The following is a 12,165-nucleotide window of genomic DNA, read 5'->3' as shown; positions in this document are numbered from 1 at the left end:
GCAATAACAAGAAATCTTCAATTGCACAGTATTGCGCAATAGTAAGAAAACTTGAATCGCTCAGTATTGTGCAATAGTAAGAAATCTTCAATTGCACAGTATTGCACAATAGCACAGTATTGCGCAATAGAAAGATATCTTCAATTGCACAGTATTGCGGAATAGCAAGAAATCTTCAAATGCACAGTATTGAGCAATATTACAGTATTGCACTATTGCACAGTATTGCGCAATAGCAAGAAATCTTCAATTGCACACTAATGTGCAATAGCAAAAAATCTTCAATTGCACAGTATTGCGCAATAGCACAATAGCACAATTTTTTTTTGGTGTTCATATTTTTTTCATCCAAATTTTTGAAATTTCAAATAATTGCACAGTATTGCGCAATAGCACGAAATATTTGATTGCAAAGTATTGCGCAATAGCACAGTATTGTACAGTACCACATTATTGGCCAACAGCAAGGAATCTTCAATTGCACAGTTTTGCGCAAAAGCACAGTTTTACCCAATAGCAAGAAATCTTCAGTTGCACAGTATTGATCAATATAAGAGTATTTCACACTATCACAGTATTGTGGAATTGAAGATTTTTTACTATTGCACAATACTGTGCTATTGTGCAATACTCTAATATTGCTCTATACTGTGCTAGCAAGAAATCTTCAATTGCACAGTATTGAGCAATAGCACAGTATTGCACAATAGCAAAAAATCTTCAAGTGCACAGTGTTTGGCAATAGCAAGAAATCTTCAATTGCACAGTATTGCGCAATAGCAAGAAGTCTTCAATTGCACAGTATTGGGCAATAGTAAGAAGTCTTCAATTGCACAGTATTGCGCAATAGCAAGATTTAATTGCACAGTATTACGCAATAGCAAGAAATCTTCAATTGCAAAGTATTACACAAAAGCACAATTTTTTTGGGGAGGTTCATATTTTTTTCTTCAAAATTTTTGACATTTCAAATAATTAAACACTATTGGACAATAGAAAGAAATCTTCAAGTGCACAGTATTGCGCAATAGTAAGAAAACTTCAATTGCACAGTATTGAGCAATAGTAAGAAAACTTCAATTGCACAGTATTATGCAATAGTAAAAAATCTTCAATTGCACAGTATTGCAAAATAGCACAATATTGCGCAAGAGCACAGTATTGTGCAATAACAAGAAATCTTGAATTGCACAGTATTGTGCAATAGTAAGAAAACTTCAATTGCGCAGTATTGTGCAATAGTAAGAAATCTTCATTTGCACAGTATTGCACAATAGCACAGTATTGCACAATAGCACGGTATTGTGCAATAGCAAGACATCTGTGCAATAGCAAGAAATGTTCAATTGCACAGTATTGCACAATAGCAAGAAATCTTCCATTGCACAATATTGCACTATTGCACAGTATTGTGCAATAGCAAGAAATCTTCAATTGCACACTATTGTGCAATAGCAAAAAATCTTCAATTGCACAGTATTGGGCACACACAAGAAATCTTCAATTGCACAGTATTGTGCAATAGCACAATAGCACAATTTTTTTTTGGTGTTCATATTTTTTTCTTCAAAATTTTTGAAATTTCAAATAATTGCACAGTAATGCGCAAAAGCACGAAATATTCAATTGCACAGTATTGCACGATAGCACAGTATTGAACAATACCACATTATTGGCCAATAGCAAGGAATCGTCAATTGCACAGTTTAACGCAAAAACACAGTATTGCACAATATCATGAAATCTTCAGTTACACAGTATTGCACACTAGCACAGTAATGTGGAATTGAAGATTTTTTGCTATTGCACAATACTGTGTTATTATGCAATACTCTTATAGTGCTCAATACTGTGCAATAGCAAGAAATCTTCAATTGCACAGTATTGAGCAATAGCACAGTATTGTACAATAGCAAAAAATCTTCAAGTGCACAGTGTTGCGCAATAGCAAAAAATCTTAAATGCACAGTATTGCGCAATAGCAAGAAATTTTCAATTGCACAGTATTACGCAATAGTAAGAAAACTTGAATCGCTCAGTATTGTGCAATAGTAAGAAATCTTCAATTGCACAGTATTGCACAATAGCACAGTACTGCACAATAGCACAGTATTGCGCAATAGAAAGAAATCTTCAATTGCACAGTATTGAGCAATAGCACAGTATTGTACAATAGCAAAAAATCTTCAAGTGCACAGTGTTGCGCAATAGCAAAAAATCTTAAATGCACAGTATTGCGCAATAGCAAGAAATCTTCAATTGCACAGTATTGCGCAATAGTAAGAAAACTTGAATCGCTCAGTATTGTGCAATAGTAAGAAATCTTCAATTGCACAGTATTGCACAATAGCACAGTACTGCACAATAGCACAGTATTGCGCAATAGAAAAAAATCTTCAAGTGCACAGTGTTGCGCAATAGCAAAAAATCTTAAATGCACAGTATTGCGCAATAGCAAGAAGTCTTCAATTGCACAGTATTGCGCATTAACAAGAAATCTTCAATTGCACAGTATTGCGCAATAGTAAGAAAACTTGAATCGCTCAGTATTGTGCAAAATCTTAAATGCACAGTATTGCACAATAGCAAGAAATCTTCCATTGCACAGTATTGAACAATATTACAGTATTGCACTATTGCACAGTATTTTGCAATAGCAAAAAATCATCAATTGCACACTATTGTGCAATAGCAAAAAATCTTCAATTGCACAGTATTGGGCAAACACAAGAAATCTTCAATTGCACAGTATTGTGCAATAGCACAATAGCACAATTTTTTTTTGGTGTTCATATTTTTTCTTCAAAATTTTTGAAATTTCAAATAAATGCACAGTATTGCGCAATAGCACGAAATATTCAATTGCACAGTATTGCACGATAGCACAGTATTGTACAATACCACATTATTGGTCAATAGCAAGGAATCGTCAATTGCACAGTTTTGCGCAAAAGCACAGTATTGCACAATAGCATGAAATCTTCAGTTGCACAGTATTGCACACTAGCACAGTAATGTGGAATTGAAGATTTTTTGCTATTGCACAATACTGTGTTATTATGCAATACTCTTATAGTTCTCAATACTGTGCAATAGCAAGAAATCTTCAATTGCACAGTATTGAGCAATAGCACAGTATTGTACAATAGCAAAAAATCTTCAAGTGCAGAGCGCAATAGCAAAAAATCTTGTATGCACAGTATTGCGCAATAGCAAGAAGTCTTCAATTGCACAGTATTGTGCAATAGCAAGAAATCTTCAATTGCACAGTATTGCGCAATAACAAGAAATCTTCAATTGCACAGTATTGCGCAATAGCAAGAAATCTTCAATTGCAAAGTATTACACAACTGCACAATAGCACAATTTTTTTGGGGGGTTTATATTTTTTTCTTCAAAATTTTTGAAATTTCAAATAATTGCACAGTATTGAACAATAGCAAGAAATCTTCAATTGCACAGTATTGAGTAATATTACAGTATTACACAACAGCAAGAAATCAACAAGTGCACAGTATTGCACAATAACAAGAATTCTTCAATTGCACAGTATTGCGCAATAGTAAGAAAACTTCAATTGCACAGTATTGTGCAATATTAAGAAATCTTCAGTTGCACAGTATTGCACAATAGCACAATATTGCGCAAGAGCACAGTATTGCGCAATAGCAAGAAATCTTCAAGTGCACAGTATTGCGCAATAACAAGAAATCTTCAATTGCACAGTATTGCGCAATAGTAAGAAAACTTCAATTTCTCAGTATTGTGTAATAGTAAGAAATCTTCAATTGCACAGTATTGAGTAATATAACAGTATTACACAATAGCAAGAAATCTTCAAGTGCACACTATTGCACAATAACAAGAAATCTTCAATTGCACAGTATTGCCCAATAGTAAGAAAACTTTAATTGCTCAGTATTGTGCAATAGTAAGAAATCTTCAATTGCACAGTATTGCACAATAGCACAGTATTGCGCAATAGCAAGAAATCTTCAATTGCACATTATTGCGCAATAGCAAGAAATCTTCATTTGCACATTATTGCACAATACCAAGAAATCTTCAATTGCACACTATTGTGCACTAGTAAAAAATCTTCAATTGCACAGTATTGCGCTATAGCACAATAGCAAAATTTTTTTTTGGTGTTCATATTTTTTTCTTCAAAATTTTTGAAATTTCAAATAATTGCACAGTATTGCGTAATAGCACGAAATATTCGATTGCACAGTATTGCGCAATAGCACAGTATTGTACAATACCACATTATTGGCCAATAGCAAGGAATCTTCAATTGCACAGTGTTGCGCAAAAGCACAGTATTGCACCATAGCAAGAAATCTTCAATGTCACATTATTGAGCAATATAACAGTATTGCACACTAGCACAGTAATGTGCAATTGAAGATTTTTTACTATTGCACAATACTGTGCTATTGTGCAATACTCTATTATTGCTCTATACTGTGCAATAGCAAGAAATCTTCGATTGCACAGTATTGAGCAATAGCACAGTATTGCACAATAGCAAAAAATCTTCAAGTGCACAGTATTGCACAATAGCAAGAAATCTTCAATTGCACAGTATTGCGCAAAAGCAAGGTATCTTCAATTGCAAAGTATTGCGCAAAAGCACAATAGCACAATTTATTTGGGTGGTTCATATATTTGAAATTTCAGATAATTGCACAGTATTGCGCAATAGCATGAAATCTTTAATTGCACAGTATTGTACAATACCACAGTTTGGACGATAGCAAGAAATCTTCAATTGCACAGTATTGAGTAATATAACAGTATTGCACAATAGCAAGAAATCTTCAAGTGCACAGTATTGCGCAATAGAAAGAAATATTCAAGTGCACAGTGTTGCGCAACAGCAAGAAATCTTCAATTGCACAGTATTGCGCAATAGCAAGAAGTCTTCAATTGCACAGTATTGCGCAATAGCAAGAAATCTTCAGTTTCAAAGTATTACACAAAAGCACAAGAGGACAATTTTTTTTGGGGGTTCATATTTTTTTCTTCAAAATTTTTGAAATTTCAAATAATTGCACGGTATTGCGTAATAGCACAAAATATTCGATTGCACAGTATTGCACAATAGCAAGAAATCTTCAAGTGCACAGTATTGCGCTATAGCAAGAAATCTTCAATTGCACAGTATTGCGCAATAGTAAGAAATCTTCAAGTGCACAGTATTGCGCAATAGCAAGAAATCTTCAATTGCATAGTATTGCGCAATAGTAAGAAATCTTCAATTGACAGTATTGCACAATAGCACAATATTGCGCAAGAGCAAGAAATCTTCAAGTCAACAGTATTGCACAATAGCAAGAAATCTTCAATTGCACAGTATTGAGCAATATTACAGTATGCACTATTGCACAGTATTGCGCAATAGCAAGAAATCTTCAATTGCACAGTATTGAACAATAGCAAGAAATCTTCAATTGCACAGTATTGAGTAATATTACAGTATTACACAATAGCAAGAAATCTACGAGTGCACAGTATTGCACAATAACAAGAAATCTTCAATTGCACAGTATTGCGCAATAGTAAGAAAACTTCATTTGCATAGTATTGTGTAATATTAAGAAATCTTCAATTGCAGAGTATTGCACAATAGCACAATATTGCGCAAGAGCACAGTATTGCACAATAGCAAGAAATCTTCAAGTGCACAGTATTGCGCAATAACAAGAAATCTTCAATTGCACTATTGCGCAATAGTAAGAAAACTTCATTTGCTCAGTATTGTGTAATAGTAAGAAATGTTCAATTGCACAGTATTGCACAATAGCACAATATTGCGCAAGAGCACAGTATTGCACAATAGTAAAAAATCTTCAATTGCACAGTATTGCGCAATTGTAAGAAATCTTCAAGTGCACAGTATTGCGCAATAGTAAGAAATCTTCAAGTGCACAGTATTGCGCAATAGGAAGAAATCTTCAATTGCACAGTATTGCGCAATTGTAAGAAATCTTCAATTGCACAGTATTGCGCAATAGTAAGAAATCTTCAATTGCACAGTACTGCTCAATAGCACAGTATTGCGCAATACCAAGAAATCTTCAGTTGCACAGTATTGCGCAATTGTAAGAAATCTTCAATTGCACAGTATTGCGCAATAGTAAGAAATCTTCAAGTGCACAGTATTGCGCAATAGCAAGAAATCTTCAATTGCACAGTATTGCACAATAGCACAATATTGCGCAAGAGCACACTATTGCACAATAGCAAGAAATCTTGAATTGCACAGTATTGCGCAATAGCAAGAAATCTTCAATTGCACAGTATTGCGCAATAGTAAGAAATCTTCAATTGCACAGTATTGCACAATACCACAATATTGCGCAAGAGCACAGTATTGCACAATAGCAAGAAATCTTCAAGTGCACAGTATTGAGTAATATAACAGTATTGCACAATAGCAAGAAATCTTCAAAGGCACATTATTGCGCGATAGCAAGAAATCTTCAATTGCACAGTATTGCGCAATAGTAAGAAATCTTCAATTGCACAGTATTGCACAATAGCACAATATTGCGCAAGAGCACAGTATTGCGCAATAGGAAGAAATCTTCAATTGCACAGTATTGCGCAATTGTAAGAAATCTTCAAGTGCACAGTATTGCGCAATAGTAAGAAATCTTCAAGTGCACAGTATTGCGCAATAGCAAGAAATCTTCAATTGCACAGTATTGCGCAATTGTAAGAAATCTTCAATTGCACAGTATTGCGCAATAGTAAGAAATCTTCAATTGCACAGTATTGCACAATAGCACAATATTGCGCAAGAGCACAGTATTGCGCAATAGCAAGAAATCTTCAATTGCACAGTATTGCGCAATAGCAAGATATCTTCAATTGCAAAGTATTGCGCAAAAGCACAATAGCACAATTTTTTTGGGGGGTTCATATTTTTTTCTTCAAAATTTTTGAAATTTCAAATAATTGCACAGTATTGCGCAATAGCACGAAACTTCAAATGCACAGTATTGCACAATAGTACAGTATTGTACAATACCACAGTATTGCACAATAGCAAGAAATCTTCAAGTGCACAGTATTGAGTAATATAACAGTATTGCACAGTAGCAAGAAATCTTCAAGTGCACAGTATTGCGCAATAGCAAGAAATCTTCAATTGCACAGTATTGCGCAATAGTAAGAAATCTTCAATTGCACAGTATTGCACAATAGCACAAAATTGCGCAAGAGCACAGTATTGCGCAATAGCAAGAAATCTTCAATTGCACAGTATTGCGCAAAAGCACAGTATTGCGCAATAGCAAGAAATCTTCAATTGCACAGTTTTGCTAAATAGCATAGTATTGCGCAATAGCAAGAAATCTTCAGTTGTACAGTATTGCGCAACAGAAAGAAATCTTCAATTGCACAGTTATGCACGATAGCACAGTATTATGCAACAACACAGTATTGCGAAATAGTAAGAAATCTTCAATTGCACAGTATTAAGAAATAGCACAGTATTGCGGATTAGCAAGAAATCTTCAATTGCACAGTATTGCTCGATAGCACAGTTTTGCGCAATAGCACAATTTTGTGCAACAACACAGTATTGCACAATAGTAAGAAATCTTAAATTGCACATTATTGTGCAATAGCAAGAAATCTTCAATTGCACAGTATTGCATAATAGCAAGAAATCTTCAATTGCACAGTATTGCGCAATAGCAAGAAATCTTTAATTATTTTTAAACGCCGTCTGCGATTGTAGGGAGTATTATGTTTTCTGGTCTGTGTATCTGCCAGTCTGTTAAAAGTAATGGTTTAAGGTATAATATAAAAATAAGGAGATGTGGTATGATTGCCAATGAGACAACTATCCACCAAAGTTCAAATGAAGTGGATGTTAGCAATTATACGCAACCGTATGGCCTTCAACAATGAGAAAAACACATACCGTTTTTTTGCACAGTATTAAGTAATATTACAGTATTGCACAATAGCAAGAAATCTTCAAGTGCACAGTATTGCGCAATAGTAAGAAATCTTCAATTGCACAGTATTGCGCAATAGTAAGAAATCTTCAATTGAACAGTATTGCACAATAGCACAATAGCACAATATTGCGCAAGAGCACAGTATTGCGCAATTGCAAGAAATCTTCAATTGCACAGTATTGGGCAATAGCACAGTATTGCACAATAGCACAGTCTTGCGCAATAGCACAGTATTGCGCAATAGCAAGAAATCTTCAATTGCACAGTATTACACAATAGCACAATATTGTGCAATAGCAAGAAATCTTCAATTGCACAGTATTGCACAATAGCAAGAAATCTTCAATTGCACAGTATTGCACAATAGCACAGTATTGCGCAATAGCAATAAATCTTCAATTTTTTTTAAACGCCGTCTGCGATTGTAGGGAGTATTATGTTTTCTGGTCCGTGTATCTGCCAGTCTGTTAAAAGTAATGGTTTAAGGTATAATATAAAAATAAGGAGATGTGGTATGATTGCCAATGAGACAACTATCCACCAAAGTTCATATGAAGTGGATGTTAGCAATTATACGCAACTGTATGGCCTTCAACAATGAGAAAAACCCATACCGTATGGTCGGCTATAAAAGGCCCCAACATGAAAAATATGAAAGAATTCAATTGAGAAAGTTTACCATAAAGTTATGGTCACACCAACTTGAAAATTAGTACAGATGTTCATTATTATTATTATAAGAGAACTTTTCAATATAGATGCCAAATTGTTGTTGTAATCCAAAAACCGCTGCTCACTGGACATTCTAATGTGATAGTGCAGTTTGGCCAATGTGTCCTATGTACACATACATGGACAGTATATTACCGTTAAGATATCCTTTGATAATTTTATATACGACCGCAAAAGTTTTGTGTTCTTATAATGTTATCACGTTGGCAGCGTCATTGTCGTTGTCCGAAGGCATTTGGTTTCCAGACAAGATCTCTATGAAATTTTAATACAAGGTTCCATACCTCAAAAGTAGGGTTAGGATTGATTTTGGGGGTTTGGGGCCAAACAATTTAGAAAAAAGGGGGCTAGGATTTTCTTGTTTCCGGACACTTACTTGAGTATTGGTCTATGGATCTCTATGAAATTGTACCACACGGTTCCATACCAAAAAAGAAAGGTTGAAATTGATTTTTGGGGTTATGGCTCTAAATGTTTAGGAAAAAGGGGCCAAAAACAATACTTTTCTTATACTTTGTATAAATTGCTTTTTTCTTGACCAATTTCAATGGGGTTTAATTCAAAGTCTGTAATATGCTGAATCTAACCGTGTATTTAGATTTTCGAATTTGGGCCCCGTTTTTAAATTAGTCAACATTGAGGCCGAAGGGACCAAAATTAAACTTTGTTTGATTTCATTAAAAATTGAATTATTGGAGTTTTTTGATATGCCGAATCTAACTCTGTATTTAGATTTTTAATTTTGGACCCAGTTTTCAAATTGGTCCAGATTTAGGTCCAAAGTGTCCAAAATTAAACTTAGTTTGATTTAAACAAAAATTGAATTCTTTGGGTTCTTTGATATACTGAATCTAACCGAGTATTTAGATTTTTGATTTTGGGCACAGTTTTCAAGTTGTTTCAAGTTGGGATCCAAAATTAAACTTTGTTTGATTTAACAAAAATTGAATGTATGGAGTTCTTTGATATGCGGAATATAACCATGTATTCAGATTTTGAATTTTGGGCCCCATTATCAAATAGGTCCACATTGAGGTCCAAAGGGTCCAAAATTAAACTTTGTTTGATTTCATCAAAAATTAAATTCTTGGTGCTCTTTGATATGCTGAATCTAACCATGTATTTAGATTTTGGATATTGGACCATACAAGGTATATGTCCAATTTCAAATTTTTATGTTCTTAGACCACATTCATTCTGTGTCAGACACCTATGCTATGTCAAATATTTAATCCCAATCAAAATTCAGAGATGTAACTGCACAATTAATAGAAATTGTTAAAAAAAGATACAGCATCATATTCTAATTTTAGAAATTATGTATGAATATAGTTTGAAATTTACTGTTCATTATTAGATATTTTTAAAAATAATCAAAAGTTTTATAGATTTTCAAAAGACATTGTACTAATGATGAATGATATTTTGGAAACAAAATTTATTTTCTTTTTTTGTAAATGTTTGTCGGGTTGTTGTCTCTTTGACACATACCCCATTTCCATTCTCAATTTTATTTTGAAGAACTTCGTGGTTGGTTTGTTTAATTTTTTGTATAAATTAATTTGCAGAATGCTATATATTTAAATTTTTTTTTTGTAAGCTACCCCCTTTTAAAAACTTAGCTAATATTGCCCATCAATATATAAATTAATTGAATTCTTGATGTACTTGTATATATATATGCTGGTTCTAATCGTGTATTTAGATTTTGGATATTGGACCATAATAGGTAAAAGTCCAATTTCAAAATTTTCAGTTCTTTGACCACATGTATTCTAGCTGTGTCAGAAACCTATGCTGTGTCGAATATTTATTCATAATCCAAATTCAGAGCTGAATCAAGTTCGATCTAATTAAAATTAGTTCTCTGCACTTGCTCCTGATTTTCGTTCAGTTGTTTATATGTCGCGTTTGGGAGCGCGACATATAAACAACTGTCAGTGAACGAAAATCAGGAGCAAGTGCGGAGAACTAATTTTAATTAGATTGTATCAAGCTTGAATGTAGTGTTCACACTTGCCCCGACTGTTCAGGGTTCGACCTCTGTGGTCGTATCAAGCAGCGCCAAGCGGAGCATTTTTTTCTATGGTTGCTGTCTAATTGGTGTATACCTCATATCTGATATTTTATTGTAGAAGAATGTAAGATATACGGATGCTTATCCGACGGCGGTGGCGTTAGCTTTTTGATTGAAGCTTTATATTTCAGATTGTAATATACCTAGGTATTTAGCAGCGTGTATACATATGCCTTACGTTACAAAGTTTCCACTTGGCATGTACATGATGTATCCATTGTCCTTGACCTCATTTTTATGGTTCAATTACTGATAACAAAAAATGTAGTTGATGAAGTTACTGATATAAGTAAAAGGACAACTTTATATATTTAGTATATAGAATTATAGTTAGGTACATGTATACATGTCCATCAGAGAGGGTTCACCTGTCTTTTATCCAATTTCATGGATCAGTGATCAACGTTAATTTTTTGTGATTAGATCCGTTTCTCATATACTATTAGCAGAATGTCAAATGTATTGACTTTTGTAGGAAAAATTTGGTTGATTATTTAGGGAATCACTGAAACATGACTGGAGCGGGCCCCCTCTTAGGCAGTCAGTGGGCCCCCCTCATGAAAATTTTTGGATCCGCCACTGATATATAGAATAAGGAATGGAAACGGGGAATATGTCAAAGAAGTAACAACCCGACCAAAGAGGAGAACACAGTCCAAGTCCACAAATGGGCCTTCAACGCAGCGAGAAAATTGTGCACCCGGAGGCGGGCTGGTCCCTGAACAATAATGTATACTAGTCCATCAAAATGGACGCCACACTAAACTCCGAAACATATAAAGGAATAAAAATTAAAAGTGCACAAGACTAACAAAGGCTAGATGTTCCTGACTTGGGACAGGTGCATACATGCAGCGGGGTTAAACATGTTTTGTGAGTGTCAAGTCCTCCCCCTATACCTCTAGTCAATGTGGAATAAACAAACACACAGCAATACGCACAGTGAAACTCAGCTGAAGAGAAGTCCGAGTCAGATGTTGGAATAGAAGAAACTTAGCAGAATAACAATGATCAACATAAATTAACAAAAGACTACTAGCAGTTACTGACATGCTAGCTCCCGACATCAATTATACTGGTCGAAAGATTATGTCTTCATCATATGAAAGTCAAGCACAATCCCAGTTAGGGGTATAGTATCATGCCATCATGAATTTTACGAGAAGAACATAACCCGTATCATGCCACAACAAGTTTTAGAATAAATGTGTGTATTTCCGATGCAAAAACCCTATGAGTGAATCAATATTAATCCCAGTTATAGTCAGGATTAGGATCTTTATCTTATGATGAGGACTATTGATAATTGGCTTGTGGTAGTTATATGGCATCATCCGAAATGATCATTCTGTATCATTATGACTGAAATATATTGCA

Source organism: Mytilus californianus, unplaced genomic scaffold (assembly GCF_021869535.1).
Source record: "Mytilus californianus isolate M0D057914Y unplaced genomic scaffold, xbMytCali1.0.p SCAF_1, whole genome shotgun sequence".
Taxonomy (NCBI): domain Eukaryota; kingdom Metazoa; phylum Mollusca; class Bivalvia; order Mytilida; family Mytilidae; genus Mytilus; species Mytilus californianus.
This window is presented reverse-complemented; position numbering follows the sequence as displayed.